A 27,940-nucleotide genomic window follows, 5' to 3' on the forward strand; every position below is an offset into this window, starting at 1 on the left:
ATGGCCATCTCCAAAAAGAGAAAGTGCCATGAGATCCCTTGACTGCCAAGACCCGACTGTCAACAGCTCGGGGATCTCCAAGAACCAGGCATTTATTTGGATCAACCATATTGACACTGCTGCTACGAGCAGGGCAAAGGCTGGATACTCTATGATGATGGTCTCTCAATCTCCTGGAATTCCCTTCATAAGACCATCATGTACATACCATTGCCACAAGGACTAAAATTGTTCAAAATGAGGGCAAACCCTTCAATTGCATGTCCTAAGCATCAGCAAGAACAGAAACAACCTATAATTAGAAAAGACTTACGTGTAAAGTATTTCCATCAGGATCAGATGCAGTTAATTTATAGACGGAGGCACCAATAGCACTGGTCTCTGGAATGGTGACAGAAGGTCCTGGACCAAAGGAAATGTGTTTAATGTTAACAGTATTATATTAATATATAACTGATACTGCTAATGGCAGTAAATTAGTTTGTGTTTCAGACATACTAATGATTAAGTCTTTCAGTAGCTTGAGTAGAGCTTTTCACATTAGCCTTGGCATTAATCCTAATGCAAAAACTGAATAAAAGAAAGACTTGCATTTATATAGTGCTTTTCATGACCATTGGCGGTCTCAAAGCACTTTCTAGCCAATGGAATACTTTTGACGTACTCGTTGTTGTAATGTAGGAAATATGGCAGAAAATGAAAATCTGTTTAGTAAACCATATTTTGGGAGTGGAGGGAGAAGAGCAGTGTATCATTTTCTAAGGCTGTTTGACTACTGCTGAGGAAAGTCTGTGGCATTAGCTGCAGCTGGGGATAGCCCGTGACATTCAAAGAGGATTGGGTGTTTGTGGGGTTACTACGTAGCTCGGAGCGCAGAAGGGAGGAGAGTGATCGTGGAGGAAAGGGAGAGATTGCAGCAAAAGATTTGCTTGAGAGGCTGAGGAAAATAACTCCTGATCTTCCTGGCACACAATCAATTATGGAAAAGCACTTAGCTGCTCAATATGTCAGTTCCCATTGCCCTTCCCAGAGCTCAGGAAACCAGACACACAGTCGTTAAATGTATTGGATGCACATTCCCACAAAACTGCAATCTTGCAGTTCTATCTTTGACTTGAGTTCCTTTTGCATACAGATCATTGCTGGAAACACTTAACTTGTAAATTTACCTGAGCAGGTTGGTACCATTTTTTTAAAGGCCCCTGCCTCTTGGACATGACTGGACTCCTGTCCTCATTAGGATAGAATTCTAGCTGCACATCAACATAATTTGAGATTTGCAACAAAGACTCTGCACCTATTCCAATGTGGCAGATTTTCCACTGTCTTCTAACTGCCGGTGTTATGTGCAAAAATGGCTACCACATCACCATACCATCAATGGATGGATTTACATGCATTCTAGGTTGATAATTGGTGCACGAGGAACAAAATGATGAGTAGGCAGAATTTGTTACCAGAGAAAAATCCAATTCATTTCAATCTCTATTTAACTATAGATCAATATCTTCACCTGTCCCTGCTGCAAATACAGCATCACATATAGGATCTTCGTTGATGGGAATCAATGATACATTCAGGTTACACATTGCTGTGTTAGCTCCCCGGTCTGTAACTATTACATTTAATGTATAGAATCTGGCAACAGACACATTGTCATAGTCCAGCTGGAACGTATTGGTAATTATTGCAGTGTTTCCAACTGAAAGACAAAAGAGACAGGTGTTTCAACCAAACGGAGAACAGACAAATACTATTTCCTTGCTGTACATTATCACATGAGGGTTTAGAACTGCTGGTAGAACTAGTGCCGAGGTTCTGAGCAGTGAGGAACAATGGATAGATATTGGCAGGGAAATAAAATTTACCTTGAAAAAGAGATGAAATGCTACTCAATAAGGATGCAACAATCTCACTTGACAAGGTGAACACATTTGTCCCCCAGAACAGCTGATGAAGTTCATCTTTTTACATCACTATGGTCTGCATACATTCGACTGTGGACCCTCCTGTTAAGGTTTGTGTTTTGCAACCTGTAGCACATTAATTAATCTGGATAGCTCTCTGACTCATATTAGAGCAAAAGACCAAAAACCAACACATCAAAGGGCAAAATAATGACACAAATAACTGCAAAATATCAATGCAAATATAATTGCCACAAATAAAAGTAACATAAAGATAAAGCAGTGGAAAGAAACCACGAATATAACGTAAAGACTAAGAAAAACTCAGAGCTGTATGACATACATTCAGATTTATACAGCACGGAATTAACAGATGAGATCACAGCAATAAGCACAGCTCACATAGAGGGATAAACCACATGCACACAGCAGCCATATCATGATAAACAAAAAGAGAGATTATGCACATAAACAAACACTGAGATTTGGTGTAGGAAAACATGGCAACCTCAGATCCAAGTAGAGAAACAAACATCAGAGCAAAGACACACAAAACACAGGACAAAGAAACACACATGAACGGAGCACAAAAACAGAGAAAATAACTTGACACAAGCCTAATACAACAAGCACAAAAATCACACACAAGATTTCACCATGACCCATGATGTGTATGAGTTGCAATAGATAATTGTCTTCCTACCTTGGCTGATTTCAAATGAAGGTTCATCCACTGCGAAGCTAAAAGTCAGATTCTCATTGTTATCATCGTCTGAGGCGGATAAAGTTATTAGTGTTGTCCCAGCAGCCACTTCTTCATACAGGGATAAGGTACTTGATGGACAGGAGCTGAAAATGTGATAAATATTCCTACTTAGTAAATGAAAGAACTATCAGTGTAAATGAGAACTGATCTTGTCTATCAACACTGGAATGATATTTAACGTAAAATGACTCGATGACTCTGTACCTGATGGTTGGAACCTCATCATTTTCATCAGTAATTGTGATAGTTACTGTGCCTGTGCAAGCAAGACTTGCAGCTGCACTGTCATTAATAGATATCACAGCATAGAAAAGCTGAAGGGAAAGAACAAAACTCAGGATTAAATTCATTGACAAAATCAATATTGCCCGTCTGTAAAATGATTGGAATAAAGTATCTGTGCTGAAGATATTCTCATTTTTCAGTAGTAATAATGTATCTCATACCATGTCACCATTTTCAAAATTCAAAGCAGCTGCTGTGGTAATTAAACCCAAATTATCCACGTTAAATAGTGCAGTAGTGTTGATGGTGGAGCTCGGCAGAAAAGAATACTTGAAAAAATTAGAAAGTAATATTTTTATAAGTGTAATATATAATTCTTTAGGTATGCACTCAGATAAACTTTATTTTCTGTCTTATTTCAATCATAATTTGTTGAGATCAAACACTAGGAATGGAAATTCAGGTTTATTCCAGATTCAGATTTGAATCCTGTTGGCAGTGAGTCCCCTACCTGGATCTTTTATAACAAACTCTAAAGTGAAGACCTATTGTCTACCAGGCGATCTCTTGTGCTGTTGCATAAGGTTAGTGTATGGGGAGATAACTGGTGTCAAATGGAGATGTGGAAAGGTAAGGACAGAAAGAGAGAGAGGCAGAGGAGTTGGTGAGAGGCGACAAGGTGGGAGTGAAAAAGAGTAGAGAAGAGGGAAGGAGTGATTGGGGAGAAAAACAGAGAAGGATAGAGATGAATGGGGAGGTGTATGGGGAGAGAAGAGGCAGAAGGAAGAAGATGGAATGAAGAAGGTTTGCAGAAAAGGGAGTTATGCGGAAATGGGGACGGCTATGGGCAATGAGGGAAGATGAATCAAGAAAAGAGGTTAAGGGGTTAATCTGGGAGGTGGAGAGTAAAGAGAACAGAAGCGGGGATTAGAGATGGATGGATGGGGGACAGGAAGGAAAACAGGAGGAGGGGAAGGAAGACTAGGAAGAGGAGAGCGTAGTCAACGGCCATCTCCAAAAAAGAGAAGGTGCAATCAGCTTCCTTGATTGCCAAGACCCCATCATCAGCAGCTTGGGGATCTCTATTAACAAGAAGTTTAACTGGATCAATCATATTAACACTGTGGCTATGAGCAGGGCAGTGACTGGATATTCTGTGATCAGTGGTTCACCTCTCATCTCTCAAACTCCTGGAATTCCCTTCATGAAACTATCAACATACAATTGCCACAAGGATTAAAATTGTTCACAATAAGGGTGAAAACTTCAGTTGCATGCCTTATGCTTAATCACAAACAGAAATAACCTCTTTTTAAAAAAGACTTACGTATAAAGTATTTCCATCAGGATCAGATGCAGTTAATTTATAGACAGAGGCACCAATAGCACTGGTCTCAGGAATAGTGACAGAAGGTCCTGGACCAAAGGAAATGTGTTTAATGTTAACAGTATTATATTAATATGTAACTGATACTGCTAATGGCAGTAAATTAGTTTATATATCAGACATACAAATGATGAAGTATTTCAATAGCTTAAGTATACATTTGCATATTAGCCTTGGCATTAATCCTAATGCAAACAAGTAAATGTATTGTAATTGCCATGATCAGCCAGAGCGAAAGGTTGTGTGGCCCAATTGTAGTCCTTCTCAACAACTAAATACCCATTGTAATCATGGTAAACCATGTTCTGGTTGGGCTCGGGGGGTGGTGTTGTTGGGAAACAGCTGTGCATCACTTTTGTGGGCAGTTGTTTGACTGCTGTTCTGGAAAGTCTGTGGCAGGAGACTGCAGCTGGAGACCATTGGGCATGGCCCCTGACAATCAGACTAGTTCAGGGGTTGGTGGGGGTGACGTGTGTAGCTCGGAACATGTAAGTGAGGACGGAGGGACAGATCGTGGGAAGAGGGAGTTTTCAGGAGGTGGGGGAGCAATTGCAGCAGAAGGTTTGTTTGAGAAGTCGTGGAGAAGAAAGACTGCTCCTTCTAACACACAATCAATGCTGGAAAAGTACGTAGTTGCTCAATCTGTCAGTTCCCGTCACCCTTTACCAAGTTTCCTGTGCCTTGGGAAACCTGACACGCAGCCAGTTAATTCAGTGAACCTACATTCCCACAAAACTTGCACTGGGTTGGATAATTGGCATGACAGTCTTGCGGTTCAATCTTTGACTTGAGTTCCTTTTAAGCGCAGATCATTGCTGGAAACACTTAATGCTGGCACCATTGTTTTTAAAGGCTCCTGCCTCTTAGACATGACTGGACTCCTATCCTCATCTGGATAGAAGCCTAGTCACACATCAAAATAGCATGAGGACTGCAACAAAAAGACTGCACTTATTCCAACATGGCAGCTTTTCCACTGTCTTCCATCTGCTGGTGTTATGTGCAAAAATAGCTGCCACATTACCACACCACCACTGGATGGGATTTACATGCATTCTGGACTGATAATTTGTTACCAGAGAAAAATCCAATTCATTGAAATCACTATTTAACTATAGCTTTAACTATAGATCAAGGTTAATAGTTTAAATGTCTTCACCTGTCCCTGCTGCAAATATAGCATCACATATAGGATCTTCGTTGATGGGAATCAATGATACATTCAGGTTACACATTGCTGTATGAGCTCCCAGGTCTGTAACTATTACATTTAATGTATAGAATCTGGCAACAGACACATTGTCATAGTCCAGCTGGAACGTATTGGTAATTATTGCAGTGTTTCCAACTGAAAGACAAAAGAGACATGTGTTTCAACCAAATGAAGCTCAGGCAAATAGCATTTCCTTGCTGTACATTATCACACGACCGTATGGAACATCCAGTTGAACTGGTCTAAAAGTTCTGAGCAGTGAGGAACAATGGACAGATAGTGTAGGGGGAATAAAGTTTACCTTGAAAGAGAAATGAACTGCTGCTTAATAAGCTTACACCAAACTCTCTTCTCAAGGTGAACACATTTGTCCCCCAGAACAAGCAGTTAAAGTTCCTCTTTTTCATCACTATGGCCTGGATGTGTTTGTCTGTGGCCGTTCCTGATAAGGTCTGTACTATGCAGCATGCAGCACATAATATTTAATCTAGATAGCACTTGGATTCATATTTGAATGAAAGTACACAAACCAACACATCAAAGGGCAAAGTGATGATACACAAATAACCACAAGGTGTCATTACAAATGTACATTATCACTCAGAAATGGACCATAAAGACAAAGCAGTGCAAGAAACCAAAAATAACGCAAAAACTGAGAAAAATTCAGAGCTGTATGACACATATCCATAGTTATACAGCATTGAATTAACACAAGAGATCACACCAATAAGCAGAGGTCACATAGAGAGATAGAACCACATGCACATAGCAGCCCTATCATGATTAATAAAAAGGGAGATTGCGCATATATACAAACACCGAAATTTAGTGTGAGGAAACATCACACCCTCCGATCCAAGAAGACAAATGAACATCAGAGCAAAGAGACAGGCAATACAGGACAAAGAAACACACATGAACGGAGCACAAAAACAGAGAAAATAACTTGACACAACCATAATATATCAGGCACAATAGGAACACACAAGGGATGGTGTTTTATGCTCTCCCCCCTGGCAAGTTTGGAGTTGGGGGAGGGAATTTAATCGGGTGGGATGGTGGTGGATGTGAACCCCACTACTTTCCCACTTCCACTTTTTATTTCCAAAAATAAACTTTATTCATAAAAATCTGGAAAGAAAATACATCAAAAAAAGTTCAAAACAGCACCCAGTTGACATTCCAAAAAGTACAGAGGAAATCAGTTTTGTTCAATACAGGAGTGAGTTGCCACATGGCCCTTCCATTCCATTTGCCGTGTCCATTTTACAGCAAACCCATATTTGGTGTATACAGCCCAAGGGGTTTCCCATAGGTCCAGCTCCTCAGTTCACTCTGGCGGGAGGACCTTACACAGTGGTCTTTCCCCGTTGAGCCTTTGCAATGGCTGCCCCAAGCTTTAGTGCGTCCCTCAGCACACAGTCCTGAACCTTGGAATGTGCCAATCTGCAACTCGTAGACAACTCTTTGCGCTGGAAGACCAGCAAGTTTCGGGCAGACCAAAGAGCGTCTTTCACCATATTGATGGTCCTCCAGCAGCAGTTGATGTTTGTCTCGGTGTGCGTCCCTGGGAACAGCCTGTAGAGCACAGACTCCTGTGTTACAGAGTTGCTTGGGGCGAACCTCGACAAAAACCACTGCATCTCTTTCCACACCTGCTTTGCAAAGGCACATTCCAGAAGGAGGTGGGCAACTGTCTCTTCCCCACCACAGCCACCTCAAGGGCAGCGTGCAGAGGGGGTGAGACTCCGGGCATGCAGGAAGGATCTGATTGGGAGGCCCCTTCTCACCACCAGCCAAGCTACATCTTGGTGCTTGTTTGAAAGTTCTGATGATGAGGAATTCTGCCAAATGACTTTGGCAGTCTGCTTGGGGAACCATCCGTCAGGGTCCACCATCTCCTTATCCCGTAGGGCCTTGAGAACATTCTGTGCAAACCATTGCCTGATGGATTGCTGGTCAAAGGTGTTTTTCTGCACAAACTTTTCCACGAAGGATAGATGGTATGGCACGGTCCGACTGGATGGAGCATTCCGCGGCAATGTGACCAGACACATCCTTCACAACACCGGGGAGAGATAGAACCTCAGCATGTAGTGACACATAGTGTTTGCATACTGGGGCTCTACGCACAGCTTGATGCAGCCACACACAAAAGTGGTCATCAGGATGAGGGCGAAGTTGGGTATATTTTTTCTGCCCTTATCTAGAGGTTTTAACATCGTGTCCCTCCGAACCCGGTCCATTTTGCATCTCCAGATAAAGCGGAAAATGGCTGGGGTGACCGCAGGAGTGGGGTGTGGGCCAGACCTGTGCCACATACAGCAACAACATGAGCGCCTCGCACATGATAGCCATGTTCTTACCCACAATGCAGAGAGAACGCTGTTCCCACATGCTCAGTTAATGGTGTACCCTGGCTACTTGCTCCTTTCAGGTTTTGGAGGACGCCCCGCCCCTTTCGAAACATATCCCCAACACCTTCAGTTAGTCTGACCTGACGGTGAAAGGGACAAAGGATCGGTCATCCCAGTTCCCAAAGAACATGGCCTCGCTCTTGCTGTGGTTAACTTTGGCTCTCGAGGCCAGTTCGAACTGGTCGCAGATGCTCATCGGTCTGCGAACGGACAGCGGATCTGAGCAGAAGACGTCGTCCATGTACTGGGAGGCTTTGACCTGAATGCTTCCGCTGCCTGGGATTGTCACCCCTCTTATGCCTGCATCCTTCCTAATGGACTCAGCAAAAGGTTTGATACAGCAAACAAATAAAACAGGAGAGAGAGGACAGCCCTTTCTAACTCCTGATTGGATCAGGAAACTTTCTGATTCCCACCTATTGATTGAGACTGCGCTACTGATGATTGTGTAGAGCAGTTTGATCCAATTGCGGATTCCGTCCCCAAACCCCATTTTGGAGAGCACATTCATCATGTATGTGTGCGATATCCTGCAAATGCCTTCTCCTGGTCCAAGCTGATGAGGCAAATGTCCACCTCCCCTGTCCCACACCAAGGCGATTGTATCCCTGAGTAGCGCGAGACTATCAGAGATCTTCCTGCCGGGTACAGTACAGGTCTTGTCAGGGTGAATCACCAAATCCAGAGCAGACTTGACCCGACTGGCGATGACTTTGGACAGAATCTTGTAGTCAACATTAAGCAGTGAGATGGGCCGCCAATTTCTGATTTCCACCCTCTCCCCCTTCCGCTTGTAGATGAGGGTGATGATGCCTTTCCTCATGAATTCTGACATGCTGCTGGCCAGAAGCATACTCTCACATACTTCCAGCAGGTCCGGGCCGATCCAGTCCCACAGAGCTGTCGCTTCCGGGAGTTTTACTCGTCTCGAAAGACTTGACGGCGTTTTCCCTCTTCCACCCCAATTAAGTCCATGGCAAGAAGGCCAGTGGATGACCTTCCTGCCCCGCCACCAACTGAGGCCCTTAAGGGGAAATTAATGCCCAATTAAGCGACAGTTCCCACCGCTGCTGATTTTAACCCAGTGGCAGGCGGGCCTGTTGCCATGCAGGGTGCAGGACATGCAAACCCATGTGGGGTTGCTTGTGGTCTCCTTGGGGGAGCGTTGGGTGAGGGGGGTTTCGCTTGTTCAAAGGCATTCAGTGCCTAAATGAGGGATACGTCACGGGAAGGGGGCGGGGGTGGACCCTTTGTTAGCCACACCCCTGCCCTTGCTGCTGACTCCCCTCACTCTCCTCTCCCACAACCCCCACCCTGCAAAACACCTCCTGCCATCACCTGCCCTGGGTCGCTCTGCAATCCTGGGTGTCCAGTGGGTTTCATTCCATCAGCAGCCACCACCTCCCCAGTGGCGCTGCGGAGTAAAAGAGCTACTGGCTTCTGATTGGCTGGCATTTCTCAGTGGGCGGGACTTCCTAATCCCAGGAACGACTTGCCAGTGGCCAGTTAATTGTCTGATTGACTCATCGTACAGTGGGCCCTCACCAAAGGAGGCAATAAAACTAAAAAGTGCTGGAAATATTCAGCAGGTCTGGCAGCATCCGTGACGAGAGAAGCCAAGTTAATGTTTCAGGTCTGTGACCTTTCATCAAAACCTAAAGCATTAACTCTGCTTCTCTCTCCACAAATGCTGCCAGACCTGCTGAGTATTTCCCACACGTTCTGGTTTTATTTCAGATTTCCTGCATCTGCAGTATTTTGCTTTTAGTTTACCAAAGGAGGCAAAGTGGGTCTCTCGCTGGCACTCCAGCAAGCAGCCGAGTCCCCAATCACCTCCATAAAATTCCACACAAGATTTCACCATGATTCATGTCGTGAATGATTTGCAATAAATAATTGTGTTCCTACCTTGGGTGATTTCAAATGAAGGTTCATCTACTGCGAAGCTAAAAGTCAGATTCTCATTGTTATCATCGTCTGAGGCGGATAAAGTTATTAGTGTTGTCCCAGCAGCCACTTCTTCATACAGGGATAAGGTACTTGATGGACAGGAGCTGAAAATGTGATAAATATTCCTATTTAGTAAACCAAAGAACTATCAGTGTAAATGAGAACTGATCTTGTCTGTCAACACTGGAATTATATTTAGATACCTGATGGTTGGAACCTCATCATTTTCATCAGTAATTGTGATAGTTACTGTGCCTGTGCAAGCAAGACTTGCAGCTGCACTGTCATTAATAGATATCACAGCATAGAAAAGCTGAAGAGAAAGAACAAAACTCAGGATTAAATTCATTAACAAAATTGATATTGCACTTCTGTAAAATGATTGGAATAAAGTATCTGTGCTGAAGATATTCTCATTTTTCAGTAGTAATAATGTATCTCATACCGTGTCACCATTTTCAAAATTCAAAGCAGCTGCTGTGGTAATTAGACCCAAATTATCCACGTTAAATAGTGCAGTAGTGTTGATGGTGGAGCTCGGCAGAAAAGAATACTTGAAAAAATTAGAAAGTTAAACTGTTGTGAGTGTAATATTCAATTCTTTAAGTGAGTATTCAGATAACCTTTATTTTCTGAGTTATTTCAGTCTTAATTAGTTGATATCAAGCACTAGGATTGGAAATTCAGGTTTATTCCAGATTCAGATTTGAATCCTGTTGTCAGTGAGTCCCCTACCTGGATCTTTTATAACAATCTCTATAGTGAAGATCTATTCTCTACCCGGCGAAATCATGTGCTGTGCAGAGGATACATGAAGACAATGTGCAATGTTTAGTCTGGCAAGGTTAGTATATGGGGAGATAACTAGAGTCAAATGGAGATGGGAAACGTTGAGGACTGCGAGAGAGAGAGAGAGAGAGGCAGAGGAGTTGATGAGAGAAAGGCAAGATGGGCGAGAGGTAGAGGAGAGAAGAGGGGAGGAGTGATTGGGGAGAAAAACGGAGAAGGATAGAGATGAATGGGGAGAGAAGAGGAAGAAGGAAGGAGATGAGGTGAAGGGGGAGTTATGGGGAATGATGAAGGAAAATGATGGAAGCAGATTCAGGGATTGTGAGTGAACAACATGGAGGCAGCGGATTAGAGAGAGATGGATAGAGACTGGATGGGAAACTGGAGAAACAGAAGGACGAAGCCTCGGAAGAGGAGGGCACAATCAAGGGCCATTTCCAAAAAGAGAAGACACACTCAGCTTACCTGATCACCAAGAACCCACTATCAACTGTTTGGGGATCTCTGTACACTCGAAGTTTAATTGGATGAACCATATTAACACTATGGCTATAGGCAGGGCAGAGGCTGGATACTCTATGATGATGGTCTCTCATTCTCCTGGAGTTCCCTTCATAAGACCATCATGTACATACCATTGCCACAAGGACTAAAATGATTCAAATTGAGTGTGAAAACCTTGATTGTATGTCTTAGGTTGTTTCTGTTCTTGATTAAGTTTATCATTAGAAAAGACTTACATGTAAAGTATTTCCATCTGGATCTGATGCAGTTAATTTATAGACGGAGGCACCAATCGCACTGGTCTCTGGAATAGCGACAGAAAGTCCTGTACCTAAGGAAATGTGTTTAATGTAAACAGTATTATATTAGTTTATAAATGAGAATGCTAATGCAGTAAATTACTTTACATTTCAGACATATTCATGATGAAGTATTTCAATAACTTGAGAGAGGTTTTTCACATCAGCATTGGCATTAATCCTCATGCAAAAAGTAAATGTCTTGTCATTGTCATGATTACTGAGGGCTAAAGATTTTGTGAACCTCTTTTATTTCTTCTTGAGAATCAAAGGTGCACTGCATTCATGAAAGTCTGTTTGGTAAATCATGTTTTGGTTGGTGAGGGAGAAGAGCTGTGCATATTTCTGAAGGCATGTTGCAAAAGCAGCAGCAGAGGGCTGCGTCCAGGGACCACTGGAAACAGTCCCAGTCAATTGGAGAAGAGCGGTGGTTGGTGATGGAGGTTTGGAGTGCGGAAGTGAGGAGAGATGAAGGGAGAGATCAAAGTGGGGAGAGATCGCGTGGGAGGGTTTAAAGATTGCGTGGAGGGAGAGATTGCAGTGGAGAAGGAGAGATTGTGGTAGATGGTTTGCTTGAAGAGCTGGGGAGAAGTACTCCTGCTCTTCCTGACCCACAAGCAGTGCTATAAAAGTACTTAGCTGCTGGATCTGGTAGCTCCCACCTCCTTTTTGCTGCCAGGTTTCCCAGACCCTGGGAAACCTGGTCCACAGCCATTGTATTGAAATGACTCCCAGAATCTGAGCAACAGACCCACATTTAAATATTATAATCACTGGCCCACGTCTCCAAAGTGGGTTACTTGGACACCCCAAACCTAGCGTGGTTGAACGAGAAATAGGCGTGGTTGCCGTGGGTTGGTGTCAGGTTTCACATTTTTAACAATTTAACATATGGTGGCGTTAAAATTCCCCCAAATGTCTGATTATAGAATTCCCAAAACAGCTTCTATGCTGAACTATTATCTGGATATCGCAATGGACATGGGCAGATCAAACACTTCAAAGACACACTGAGAGCCATTTTAAACCATGCAATCTTATCCCCAATACCTGCTTCTGACAGATCATTGTGCTGTTATGTCTGACAGATCGGTCTGAATGAATATGAAGCTGCAATATCTGTCTGCCAAATGCCTGAGATAGAAGGCAACACATCAACCTGCTTCATCTGGTTTTCAATGTATTATATGCAGGCGTGTATACATTTCCAGGATTAGGCTCTTCTCCCATCAGCACGCCCAAAACAACAGAGTCTCATCCGTCCATTCTATAGTAAAAACTCCATAGATATGAGCCAAAAATGTCCAATAGAGACAAATATATACTTGCAAATCTCAACAAACTGGGGGTCAATGTACTGGTTAATTAATTTGCACCTTATTTGTTACAACTGGTTTACACTTACCTGCTACAAATTGATGGTCGCAAACAGGAGCTTCATTGACAGGATTTAAAGACACATTCAGATTACAGATGGCTACGTGAGATGCCAGATCAGTGACAATTATATTTAGTTGGTAGTCTTTGATAGCAGTGGCACTGTCATAGTCCAATGTGGAATTAGTGATAATCCATGCGTTATTTCCAACTGAAAGTAAGAGATAAATTGGCTATTATTGATCATTGGAACAATTTATCTATGGTACTTTTGATCTTAGTAAAAAGTGCCTTTTATTTTTATATAGTCTGTTTATTGAAGTTATTTCTCTCCTCTAGTTCCACCTATTTTGTGAAAGTAGTTTCTTGCACTTTCATGTTTCATTGTTGCATTTAGTTAGATTGCTGAGCAGGTCATAAGTTATGTTGTGATTACATCCATTGCACCAATACTGCTTCATACTGGAAGAGCCACGCTTTCTGTGGGAAAGTTTGGAACCTCAACACTTTTCAAGATAAAATAGGTTATGAACTGCTCAAGTTTAACACTTAACAGGAAAATGGATTGTCATGTTTGTTATCACTTAAATCTTATCTCCATTGAACTTTTATTGTCAAGACTGCAGTGTCTCTGAAGAAAGCTCAGGAAAAATCAGTGCAAGCAAACAGCAAGACATTTTCTACACAATAACACAACTGATTTACAGAACTTTAACCGCGCAGACCTTCCAGAACCGTTGTTCCATTTTTTTATGATTAGACAACCTGTGCTACATTATTCTTAAATCTCACCAAATAGAATGGGATCTCTCACTTTGTACCTTTTTTGTGTTTTTGTTCTCTCTGTTTTTAATTTGTTTTCAGAATAGTTTGCCAACCTCAAAAACCTTCCCTTCCCTGATAGAAATTGATCAGTAGCTGTCGTACCAGTAATAGTGCTTAACACTATTTATTTCATAAGAGCATCGGTCAAATAACTCACAACTATCAAAGTGTACTCTCCAGTAAGCTAACAAAATCTTTTACATGTGTTAAACTACTCACCATGCTACCAATAGAATAATACTTTCCAGAAGAGTTTTTGTTTTAAATTGCAAATGAGCTACAATGGAATCACATCAAAATTATTATCTCAGATTTATTTCATCATTCTACCAAATGCCTTAACCTTCTCAATTTGCTCTCTCATATTAACACGTGAATGCAAGAGAATGCCTTGTTTGTCTTAATAATAGCTTTTATTTAAATCTCCCACTTGATAACACTATTGCTTCTGTGTCCTTGGTGTAAAGTAAACTGTGAGGTCAAGGGAGTCTCCAGAAACATTTAAATGAGGTCCAAACCAAAAATGGTTTGGGCTTCCCAATAACTGGCTTTGGGCAGCCAGTCTGCTAACTTTGTGTCTATTTTGAGCAGAAGTTAAAGGTTGTCTTCAAACTCTGATTTTTGACTGGAAAACAGGTATACTAGTATCAGCAGATCATCTGTAGACAAGAGGGAGTAAAACAGAGCAGAAAAACATAGAGAAAATGGTATGTTATAGTACTGAATAATCACTTTGAAAAGACTACATAAGGAGATGTCAATCTTCTTACCTTGAAGAATTTGGAAGTCAGGTTCCGGGATTGCAAAGGAGAAAGTCAAAGTGTCATTGGTATCATTGTCAGAAGCTGATAAAAATGCTACATTTGTCCCAGCATTTGCTTCTTCATCCACTGAGACTGGACTCAAAGGGCATAAACTAGAAATGATAATTCATTATTAAGTACCAGCCTGGAATCTTGTTATAATAGGTGTAGCATTGTTTTCATTTGATATTAGTCTTACTTTTCACTTGGTTTGAACCAGCTGAGGATATTACCGTCTACCTGACAGCCTTTTAAACAAATATTAGGAAGATTATAACATCCTGGATATTAGAAGGGTCCAGGCATCTCTCCTCAATAAAGTACCGCCCCAATGAACAGTGTATAGAGATGGGTTCTCGAGTTTGAGATACAGAAGACTATATGAGGGATATAAATAAAAGCTTTTTTCTGGGGGGAGAGGGCAATTTACATATAGATTACCCATTGGTGGGTGGGAGACAGGATTTAAAGTTGTATTAAAATTTTATTTTTATTTCCCAGAGACCGGAGCCTTTAAAAATTTAAATGTCACTGAAGGATTTGAAGCCCTTTAAAAATGGCGCTGGCGTCTGCGTGGTGGTGCCGGACGCCATTGGGGCACACAGCGGCCACCCCCTCTACGTCATCGGGGCTGGATGCGGCGTGCTGATAAAATTCAGCCCAATATATTTTCTAAATTATATAAAAGTTTATTAAAGAACCAAACGTGCAATTCAGATTTGATGGGTAAAACAATCGCAATGTTAATAGTTCTAGGAAATGAAAGAAAGCATTATCTTATTCCCAGTGTAGAATCCAGGTTTTAAGTCTAAATATTGTCACAGTAAAATATTTAAGATGTCCGTCAATATTTAAAGCAGCATTTACCTTAAATCCCCAAGTAGAAAGCTACTTGAAAGAGTTTAGCAAGATACCTCTATCCCAATTAAGAGGAGAACTATCGTCACCACAATAGCCTTATACCTTTACCGTGAGAAAAGCTGGAATGAATTCAACAATTCTAAAGATCCATTGTGTAGTTCCAATATTTATACTGTTTCTAAGCTGCATAACTAGTTTTTTTTAATGTATGGGGTGTTACCTCTCTTGCAAATAGGTTCATCCCCTTCTATTTCCCAAATAAGGCTGTACAATTGTCAATTTTTAGTTGAAATCCACATTATTTAATTTCTAAGAAAAGGCTGAGCCGGCAGGAAGCTGTGAGCACAGATGGTGGTCAACATCTCTAGGGCTATCAAGATGCTGAAGTTGCAAGTGATGGTACACTTCCCAGCTACCTCATTGTGTTTTAACATTATAACTCAGTTTCCCGGATTCAGCTGACGGGTGATTTAAGTCCATCCGTAGAAAATCATGTCATTCATTGTTAAACTGTAGTAACGTATAATGATTATTTATGAAACTTGTATTATCAGTGGTTTGCTGAGACGATGATGCTAATGACTTGTTGCAAGTGAGTTCCTGTTTTTCAGAACCTGCCACTGTGTTCTTAGAAAGAACAATTAGGCTGCATCCTTGACCATGGGGACATGTTACAAGCATGCTAATGAAACCTTTTTTTAACATTCCAGGCAGATCAATCCTGCTTTTAATTTTTCAATCCCTAAGTCATAGGGAAAAAGCTCTTTTTGCCTTTATAACTCCTTATAATGGATGGATTCCTTCACAAGATATTTGCCACTTCTTATGTACATTGAGAGTTCTAATATGGTTAGGGATATAGGTTACGTGATCTAAAATGAGAGTACAATTCACAACATGCTTCGCAGAATCTGAAACTAATTAACACAGATCAGGAAAGTTTCTGTCGAATAACTTTCTATCGTCCCAACAATAGTAAACTGTTAATTAAGGCCATAATGTATGACCTTCCTCTCTTGTTCATCTGAAACTTTGAATAGACTCTCTTACTTGTTTTCCTTTCGCTATGCATCCTCACTAAACTCAAAACTCATTGTACCATCTCCCACTTTTACTCATTCTTTCCTAACATCTCAGAAATCCATACCTCCCCCAAACTTCGAAATTATACAGTTTCACAACTTAGCTTTGATGTGACCTAATCACTGCTCTCTTGATTCATCTGCTTTTTCTCCCCTATTCTTTTAAGCCAGATCATATCCTCTATTACAGTCCTTGGTCTTTCGCCTAGAATTTTTAATATAAAAAGAAATGGTTACATTTGAAAAATAGGCTTTTTAAAACATTGTGGGACCTAATGGCTTGTGTATATTTCAAGTATCATGCAAAGCCTTCATTCAGAGCCTAAACTGCAAGCAGGTTATGTGACGGTGACACGGCTGACCAGATTTTCTTTCTTACACAACACGTCAAAAAGAGGAAAAGGAAAATCTTATGCAATGACTAGGGAGAAGTATAAATTCGAATTCAGAATTTATGATTCTCCCATAATAGAAATATTATCTGCAGTAACAAAACTGCCACTTTTTCTCAAATCCAGTAATAACCCAAAATATGTCCTACATAAAACAGTTTTATAACGAACCTTATGACTGGAACTTCATCATTGACATCAGTAATGTGGATGGTTACGGTGCCAGTGCAGGTATTGCCTGCTGGATCAGCAATAGAAACCACTGCATAATACAGCTTTAGCTACAGAGAGACAAAATGTGATCATATTTTCATTATTGGAAACTAGCTAGAACTTTTATAGCCAGTACCGTTCAGTAAGTAATTATTTTGTGTCATTAAACTTCTGCTGACAGAGTGGGTGCTTGGCTTGGTCACAACAGTGGGGAGTTTAGAGAGTTGAGCAACTGGTAAAACTATAGTTCAGTGCTGCTGAAATTAATCTCCCTTTCTATTTTCACACACACTGCCAGATTTCGCCTTGCTGACCATGTAGATTAAAGATGGCTGTACAAGTGAGCGGAGACAAGTTTTCTGGGTTTTGTTGAGTTCTTGGCCTCTTGCCTGGAAAACAGTGGAAGAATCTGAAAACATGGAAGAGCAGTGATAGACAGTTTTTAACTTGCTGCACAGCCAGGAGACTAGAACTTCACAATGGCCTCACTTTTGTGGTTGTAATGATGGCAAAACAGTTCGCGTTCGCTGCCATTACAACTATGAAACTGACAACAACTTCTGGCATCTGACATGTGCGGTTAAATGTGGATATCAGAAGTTGCTGTCAGTGATTTCCTGCTCCGCATGGTGCACTGTTGAAATTTCTGCAAATGGAAATTTTTAGAAATTGCTTGAATTAACATGGACTTCCACTTTTATGCTATTAGTCTCACTGTAAAAATCCTTGAAAACGTTATGCCTTGTTAAATAAGGTGTAACTGGAATTTTAACGGCAAACTACTTTATAATTACTGCTAAACAACCTCTCAAACTGAGAAATTAATGCTATATTTGTGGAATGTCAATTTCTCCACAATGATTTAAATAAATTCCATAGATTTTAAAATAATGGAAAATGAATTTTTCTAAGTTTTTTTTATGATACTTCAGCTTCTACCTTAATCCCATGTATATGTCCCCAACTTTATTTCACTCTCTGTAAAATGATTAAAAAGAGAAGGATAATGAGTGCGTTTTACTTCCTGGTTTACTGCCTGGGAGAATTCTTCAATGTGATTGGTTACTTAGCCTGCTTGGTGACATCACTATTGCTGGATGCTGGAGAGCCCCTTCAGCTGACACCAAAATGAAAGTAACAATGGGAAAGCTGAAATCCATGCCACAGGGACTGCTAGTGGTGGAAGTGTTTACACTCCATTCTAATCTTGATAGTTTCCATTTCTGTCCTACAAGCTTTGGTTAATATATTGTTATGTTTAGGCAAATCTTTATCTACCTTTGGCCTTCGGACCCTCATAGTTCTGACAGCCTTAGCAATATACTGTGGCATATAGTGTCTTATCAACAGCACCTCTTAACTTGACATCTGATTCTCATGGCTAAGCTCCTTTTGTTCACACAGAAACACAAAACTTCACCTTTTCTCCACATTTGACTTGAACATTTAATGCACTTTAAAATATTCGAACAGAAATTTATGGTGGAATTAGAGAAGGTGCGATGATGAATGTAAACACCTCTAACTCTAACTCATTGGCCCAGAGAATCATTTGGAGCCAGACAGTGTGATGGACAGATCGACAAATGGAGTGGGGCTACAGTTGGTTAATCATTTCATTGCATACAACATGGAATTACATTCAAAAGACTTGGATACAAATGAGAAAAATCATATTGCAGGTGACGTTGAGTCTAAGGAAACTTACATATAAACAAAGGACTTCCATTCGCAGTGAGGAGGGTGTTGATTAGCAAGCCTTTCAGGTCAAATGATGATGGTCACCAAAGTGGTCTACCCCCTACAACCTTTCTTCAATGTGTATTTCTAATTACTAAATCCAGTTGACCCAAATGCCTTTTTCTATCTCTATCACAGGGACATTTGAAACTGATGAACAATTGCATGTGAGTTTATGATACCATTACATATAAAGTGCTGAATAAGTGAATAGATTGTAATAAGTCATACCTGGTCAGCAGCCTCATAATCCAACGAATTTACTGTATAAATGGCACCCACCGTATCAATAGCAAACAGTAAAAGAGTACCAGATGTGGAGATTGGGAGAATAGTATACTGTAAAAATAGTTTGTTAAAGAACACATAAGCTGTTGTGAAAGGCAACAGTTACTGTCTTGAATAAACAGAACTTCATACAGTTGGTGGAAAAATACTATGGCTGGTACTTTGTGGGTTAATAAATGGCAAAATAAATAAGTTAACAGATCCATTTCACTGCAAAAACTAATGAGGTTATAGAAAGTGGGCTGAAAATTTGTCTACCCTGATGTTTGGGCATGGGGATCACAATTAGCAACCTGCTCACACCAGTTCCATCGGAGGTGGGCAACATGTAAACTTGGTGCTCCCATCTAATTACCATGACTGTAGCATAGGGCCAAGCAGTTTGCTCATTACTGACTGCCTCTACATGCCATCAGCTGCCTCTTCATTCAGCAGGGGGCCAAATAGTGTTGTTTTGAGAGCACGAGATACAGCCAGCCTTCTGTTCTTAAAGGCAGTCTGTCCACCCAAAGGGAAGCTATACTGAATAATGTTGCTGGAATTTAAAACTTGAAAAATGAAACACCAGGGCAGAGAGAGGGTTCCAGGATGTGGCCTCGGAGGGATTGAAGTGGGGGTGGTAGACAGGAGGATAGATGGCATAGTTCCCTGGGGTGAGGGGGGTTGGGTGCAGGAGGCCCTCAAGGACAACCCTCAGAAGAGAATCAGAGCAGCTGCCCAGGACGCATATCTCCTGGGGTCTGGTCCCAAGGGCCTGACAGCAGTGCAACATGAAGTCTAATGACCTCATGCAGGTAGTCAAATTCAGTGAATACATCTTCACATGCCATATCCTATGCACCACACCACTAAGCTCTCCTGCAGCTCATTGCATTACACTCCCAGCATTCACCCAGCAACACTCCCTGACACTCAGGACTCATGCCTAACATCCAGTTATTCCACCTCACCCTCACACACTGATCAATGATGCCAGACTCATACCCACCTCTCACAGCCTCCACATGCCTCCAGCTACTCAGCTATAGTGGGCACATCACCCAAACATTATCACAGACATTCTGCCATCCCTCTTGCAGGACAAAGTGGCAAACAATAGAAGGGAGCATAGTAGAACCGGTGGGGGACAAAGACACCTGCATCTCTTCATCCCACTGGAGGAAATGGTTCTCAGTCTCATGGGGATGGCAGCAACAGAGCCCATGGCATTCAACATCGCTGCGATGAGGATGACAGCATTCGTACCTTATGTCCCTTTTCAGTTTCAGCATGCCCTCAACCTGCTATCTGGCATGATGAGCAAGCTGCTGATGGTGTGACCATGGACCTTTTGCTTTCCATCCGCTTCTGTCACACCAACTATGACCTTTGATTTTATGCTTTCAGACACCCGAAAACTGCCACCTGCCCAGCCACTGCAGTCCAAGGAGGAGGAGAGAGAGCATCAGCACAGCCTCCAGCACTGAAGAGCTCCACCACTTGATCTGACACACACAACCACCAGTTCAGATACTCGCACCGCACTTACCTTGGAGGCAAGTAGATTTAGGATCAGTGTGTGATGAGTCATCCAGGCAGGAGTGGGCTGCAGCCAGGCAACGGGTAAAGAATGGTTTGTTTGCCGGAGGGTGAGATCACAGCAAGTTCTGCTGCAGGGGACTCAGATCAGGACCTCGATGGGGTGGCATACAGAACAGCACTGATGGGGCATGCACACTGAGATGCTGGGTGCATTAGCTGGCCTGCCAGACAGCTTCCTGTTACTGCCAATGAGCCTGGCTACAACTTGGCAGAGGGCATTGTGCAGAACCTGCTCTCTTCACAGCCTCTGCTTCATCTCCCTGATGTGCTGCAGACACAGAGGAACTGCTCTGCTCCCCCCATATCTGTTGCAGCCTTTGTGTGCACAGGTCTCCCGATCCCCTGCCCTCCCTGTGAGGATGCAACAACACTTTCTGGCAAACACAGAAACCACACCACAACATCTCCAAAAACACTCCAGAGTACTTCCAGACAGATTGAACAGCAGAAGTTCTGAAAAATTATCTTTATGCAATTTGGGTGCCTGGTCCTTTAAATAGCCCGGGCTCAGGGCCAAGTTTGCAGCTGACAGCTTGTTGTTTGCAGAGGGAAGGACGTATTCTTTGCCAGGTCCAGCATAGTTCAAATTGAGCATCCTGGTGTTGTATCAGCCGGTTGGGCTGTGTGACATCAGGATAATGCCAATTCAGAACCTTCCGTACACACTGGGGATGCCCACAGGTGCCCTTTTCATGATGGAGTGCCATGCGGACTGCATCGAAAGCAATTGGCAGTGCAGCGTGTCCCAGCAAAATGGCATTAGGCCTCTGACACAGAGAGGAAATTCACTCTGGCACGAAATGACAGAATCATTTTCCATTCCAGCTGTGGGCACGAAGCAAGCTTTCCATTGTAGCTCGATGGTTGTGAGAAGGCAGGAAATCATCTGGCTGTAATCAGGTGGCAAGACGTACTACCAACACAGATGTCCTTGAGGCGGCCAACATCCCCAACATATACACCCTACGAAGCCAGCGGCACCTGAGATGGCTTGGCCATGTGAGCCACATGGAAGATGGCAGGATCCCCAAGGACACATTGTACTGCGAGCTCGTCACTGGTACCAAACCCACCGGCCGTCCATGGCTCCGCTTTAAAGACGTCTGCAAATGTGACATGATGTCCTGTGACATTGATTACAAGTCGTGGGAGTCAGTTGCCAGCGATCGCCAGAGCTGGTGGGCAACCGTAAAGGCAGGGCTAAAGCGTGGCGAGTCGAAGAGACTTAGCAGTTGGCAGGAAAAAAGACAGAAGCGTAAGGAGAGAACCCACTGTGTAACAGCCCCGACAACCAATTTTATCTGCAGCACCTGTGGAAGAGTCTGTCACTCTAGAATTGGCAATTATAGCCACTCCAGGCGCTGCTGCACAAACCACTGACCACCTCCAGGCGCTGACCCATTGTCTCTCGAGACAAGGAGGCCAAAGAAGAAGAATACCAAGCACGCTGGCAGGTCAGGACTGGGGCGATTGGTGAGGTTGGAAGGTAGACATTCCCGGGCGGGGGTGATGATCCCGGGGTGGGGGTCGATGAAGGGTAGCTGATTTCTGATGTGAGAGGGGTACATTGGGGGATGGAGGGTAGGTGATCCATAGGGGGAATGGGTACTCCTGCATATCCTGGTGATGTGAAAATACAATATAACAATTTAAATTTTCTACAGTGGCTGAATTCATTATAGAAACAAACGGAGCATGTATTCTAATATTACAATGGATTTTCATTCTTTGTTCTTCCCAAGTCACATCAAATAAAAAAGGAAACTCACATTTAACGCAGCATTTTCAGGGTCTGATGCAGAGAATCTATAGACAAATTCTCCAGTATTACTTGTCTCAGACATAGTTACGTCAGATCCTGCATAAAACAAGAGAAAGGGTTGATAGATACTAATAATGTCCGATTTTATCCTCTTTCAAATAAGATTGCATTTTATTAGTTTCTCTCTTGTTTGTATGTAATAGGAGAGAATGAAATATCAGTACCATGCACTTAATGTAATCACTCAGGGCAAGATTTTACCCTGCCCTTGTAGACAGGAACAGAGGTGGGAGTGACACACAAAATAGCAAGGGGTCACCTGCCCAATGTTGTCCTGGTCCCCTGCCATTTTGTCTGAAGCGGGTAGGCCGAGGACAGTCTTCCCACTCCAGACCAATTGAGACCCTTAAGTGGACAATTAATTACCACTTATGGGCAACCTCCCACCTCTGCTCCAATTTTATTGAAGACGGATCGGCCTGCCACCACAGGTAGACACCAACAGCTGAGACCTAGCAGCCTCCTAGCAGGCTTGGGGTGTTCCTCCTGTGGGGGGCAATCTATAGACCCTGGAGGGCACCGCCCCAGCATCAATGACTGCTTCGCACCCACCAATGCCCCCCACCGCCGGGCAAGACCCTCTCCACCCTCTCATTGGCCAGCAGTTCTGGAGGCAGGAGCTCATCCCTTAATGGATGGCGTCCCTGACGATAGGGGGTTAATTGCCTACTGCCGTGAATTTGCAACAGGTGTCCACAGAGGGCCGAGGCGGGGTCTACCCCACCTTCTGGCCCGCCGCTGGGACACCCATCATTGGGATAAAATGCCGGCCTCAGTGTTTGATCACTGATTACCTGACAGTAAGTCTATCTTCCACAGGGTGCACTGGCCAAAACACTCTGGGATTTTAGTTGAAGTGTGAATAATATCATTACAAAAATGCTTCAACCGTTGCCGCAATGAAATTGCATCAGAACTTAACTTTACAGAAATAGTTACTGTCAGCCAAATCATTACACAAAGAACCAATCTATTTCATAGACTGCAACGGTTCAAGAAGGTGGCTCACCGCCACCTTCTCAAGGGCAATTGGGGACGGGCAATAATTTTTGACTTTGCCAGAAGTGCTCATTTCCCAAGAACAAATACAAAGAAAAAATCTGTTTCAACCACTGTTCGTGTACATGTCCAGATAAAAATTGAAGCAAATTGTTTGGTTTCAATGGGGTTCTTATTCTTGTTAAATCAGATTGAGATAGTTTGTGGTTCATTTCCTGCACAATTCGTAGCAGTTCTGTAAAGACTGCTGTCCATTCTCTCTTGAAAAATATTAACTGTGCCCTCTCCTTTCTATTAAACTTACAGAATTATTTAATATGCCACAGCTTAGTGACCAGAGAATAACACTTCAAAAAACTTATTTAATGTCCTTCCATGCTTGACTCTTGTATTTTTGGCAGCCGTTTTGATCTGTTTTTCACTAAAATGTCTTTTGAAGCTCCTTTATTGTGTAAAGAGAATGATTAGAATCAATTAGGCTCAAAAGTCCCATTGGCTGTATTTCTACCTAAGTATTTAAGCCAATAAAACATTTAAAGCTATAAATTACTATTTGTAATACAGCTTCATATGCCAACCCTCAGAGGACTGCCACAGAAACACCTTCAGTCTTTGTGCACCAGTGTTGAAAACAGTCATTTCTAGGCTTCAATGTAATTGTTGGCCTTCAATTGAGATTCATGATGAAGTGTTGGCAAATGTCCCTCACTTGCCAAATCTTGGAAGCTATCTATCCCCAAAATCTGACATTGATGAAGAGGTACACCACCGAATCCAATGTGTTAGATCAGCTTATGGTAAATTACGTACTCGAGTTTTCAAGAATCATGCTACCAAACTGACTAAAGTCAAAGTCTATCAGGCAGAAGTTTTCCCCATACTTCTCTACAGTTTTGAAGCTTGGACAACTTATAGATGCCATATCAATGCCCTGAAACAACATCATTCGTGCTCTTAGCAGGATCTTGCAAATCAAGCTGGAGGGCAAAAGAACAAACATGAACATTCTCCAAAACACAAATTTGCCAAGTATAGAGGACATTATAATGTCACATCAGCTGAGATGGATGGGATATGTTGTCAGAATGCCTGACTCAAGACTGCTACACCAGGAACCCCGTTCACATAGGAGCCAAAGGAAACTTTACGAAGACAATATCAAAGCCTCCGTGAAGGTGTGGTATATTAACATCAACACATGGGAAGCAAATGCCCAATCATGACCAAAATGGCGATCCATCAGCGAGACCTTCCGATCAACAACAGCAGCCATTGAGAATGGCGAGCGAGATGGAAAACGAGGGCAGCTGTTTGAGCCAACAATCCACCACCACATCTACCAGCCGACAACCCATGTCTTCACTATGGGAGAGCCTGCATGGCTAAGGTAGAGTTCATAAACTATCTGAAAACCCACAGCCAACGTACGAACATACTAACAAGGAGCAGGAGTAGGCCACTTGGCTCCTCAAGCCTGCTCCACCATTCAACAAGATTATGGCTGAGCTGATTGTAACCTCAACTCCACATTCCCGTCTACCCGCAATAACCTTTCACTCCCATGCTTATCAAGAATCTATTGAGCTCTGCCTTAAAACTATTGAAAGACTCTGCCTCCATTGCATTTTGAAGAAGAGAGTTGCAAAGGCTCATGACCCTCTGAGAGAAACAATTTCTCCTCATCTCTGTCTTAAATGGGCAACCCCTTATTTTTAAACAGTGACCCTAGTTCTAGATTCTCCCATAAGAGGAAACATCCTTTCCACATCCACCCTGTCAAGACCCCTCAGGATCTTATATATTTCAATCAAGTCGCCTCTTACTCTTCTAAACTCCAGTGGATACAAGCCTAACCTGTCCAACACTGACATCTCACTTCCACGAGGAATTGCTGGTGAGTGGTTAGCAGCTGCCTGTCAGGGCTGAAGTCCCCCTCTGATTGCCTGCTGTCTAAATCAAAATACTTTAGAGTCCAGATGAATCCCTTACGCAGCGCTCTCACTTGCCATTTAACAAGTAGCCATGTAGGCCAGTCATGTATGCAGACAAGAAATGAGCCATGGTGAATCATTGAATATCTTTCAAAAAACACATGATGTTTGAATCTGTGATGCTTACTGTCAGTGAGCTAGTGGTTCTTTTTTTTTATCCCCTTGTGGCTGGAACAGGTTCTGCAGCAGTCAGGAGCTGAGTATTAAAATATATCTTTGAACAAAGGTGTCCCAATGGGACATAAACTTATATATGTTGTAATATGGGTGTCAGCTACAGTCTATGCATAATATCAATGTAATTCAGATTTCTGCAGTCCCTGTAAGTCACTCTGATGGGGCCATGCACTGATGGCTGATGACTTCCGGGAAACTGGGAAATTAGCTTTGGACTGAACACATGAGCTCATTTAAAATGTGCATGCCCACTGATAGCAAGTTCAACTGCACTGCTTTTTGCATTACTGCCTGTAGGATGACAACAGCAACTGCATTTATAAAGTGCCTTAAATGTAGTAAAACATCCCAAAGCACTTCACAGGAGCGATTAATCAAACAAAATCTGACACCAAGTCACACTAGCAGATATTAGGACAGGTTACCAAAAGTGTGGCCAAATAGGTAGATTTTAAGGAGCATCTTAAAGGAGGAGAGAGAGAATTCCTGAGTTTAGGGCCTTGGCAGCTGAAGGCAACTATTGCATTTATATAGTACCTTCAACATAGAAAAAATATTTCAAACTACTTTGCAGTGGCAAATAAAAACATGTCCTGCCCATAAACAGACTCACCAGGTTAGAATGGGAAACCAGAAGTAGGATTGGGAATGAGGAAGCCAATTGTTGGCGGAGGAGAGGAAAACCTTGTAGCATCAAGGTTCACAGACACCTAAGTCCATAGACATGATGTATATTTATTACTAAGCAATATTATAACAGATTACTTAAGTAAGCCGAGGTCTGACATTTTCCACATCATCGCCCTACCTGTTCCATTAACGACTGCAGTGTCACAGGTAGGGGGTTCGTCAACATCAGCGATTGATACTGTCAGAGATTGAGAGGCACTGTATGTACCATTTGCAGCTTGGATCATAAGAATGTACAATTTAGGTACATGGTCCTCATAGTTAAAATTTACAATTGTTTTAATAATTCCAGTTTCTGAAATAAAGAACATAAAACAGGTGTTTATACAGTGCTATTCAATAAGTTGCATAAGTGTATCTACAAACAAATAAAATTAGGGTACATTTTCCTTGATCTGAACCTGGGAATCATGGGCCTCCCAAAGTAACATTAACTGGGTACTGGGCCTATGCATGTATAAGGTACAAATCCAGCTTTGTTATGAAACTGAGGTGGTAGACTGTCTTCAAGGGATCCCAGGGCAGTCCAAAGATGATAAACAATCCCATAAGAAGCAACGTGGCAGGGATGTTCCTTCCCTACCAGGACGATCGTTGTGCATCTGGGCTTTTTAGCTCCTGCTCTCCAGCAGCCAGCAGGTCTGATTTGATGCTGATCAGCAGAGGTGTACTTGAAGGTCTCGAAGCTGTAAAGCTATGCTCTGATTCCCTCTCTGCTTTTATAGTACTAAGCACAGACAGAGTCTGGGCCTGCATTGGGAGTATGCCAGGACCATGCATATGGCGTGAGGCAGGAGCATGGTTTGCTCTCTCCTATGACAACTATTGAGGAAAACCAGCCCTTGTATTGTCTGGAAGATATCCTAGAAAGGAGTACCGGCTGATCTCTTATATAAAAGCAGAAAAAGCTGGAAATGCAAAGGTAACTATTCAGTCACTGAAAAGAAAATACAAGTTAATAAACAGGACAGCACAGTGGCGCAGTGGTTAGCACCGCAGCCTCACAGCTCCAGGGACCCAGGTTCGATTCTGGGTACTGCCTGTGTGGAGTTTGCAAGTTCTCCCTGTGACCGTGTGGGTTTTCGCTGGGTGCTCCGGTTTCCTCCCACAGCCAAAGACTTGCAGGTGATTGGTAAATTGGCTGTTGTAAATTGCCCCTAGTGTAGGTAGGTGGTAGGGAATATGGGATTACTGTAGGGTTAGTATAAATGGGTGGTTGTTGGTTGGCACAGACTCGGTGGGCTGAAGGGCCTGTTTCAGTGCTGTATCTCTAAATACAAATAAATTTAACCTGCACAAACCAACTTCTTACATTCTACAGTCTGCATTTTCTGATTGCTAAATTTAGCTGACCTACTCAGGAAATTGAATGGGTTGCTGTGATGCAGCAATAGGTTCACTAGTATGTCTGGCCCATTTTCCAGTGACCACAGGAAGTACTTGCCTACTTTTGGGGCATCAAATGCAAATATAGTAAAAATGGCATCATGATGCATGCACCTTATATTCCAACATTGCCCAGGCCTCTGTGACAGCCACCTTAACATTATGGAAGGAGTGCAAACTGGCCTTAGGTCCCCTGTCATGACAGCCTCTGCTGCAGATGTCCCTGAAACTACCGTACATTCCATGGTGGCCT

This window comes from Heterodontus francisci, chromosome 27 (genome assembly GCF_036365525.1).
Source record: "Heterodontus francisci isolate sHetFra1 chromosome 27, sHetFra1.hap1, whole genome shotgun sequence".
Lineage (NCBI taxonomy): Eukaryota > Metazoa > Chordata > Chondrichthyes > Heterodontiformes > Heterodontidae > Heterodontus > Heterodontus francisci.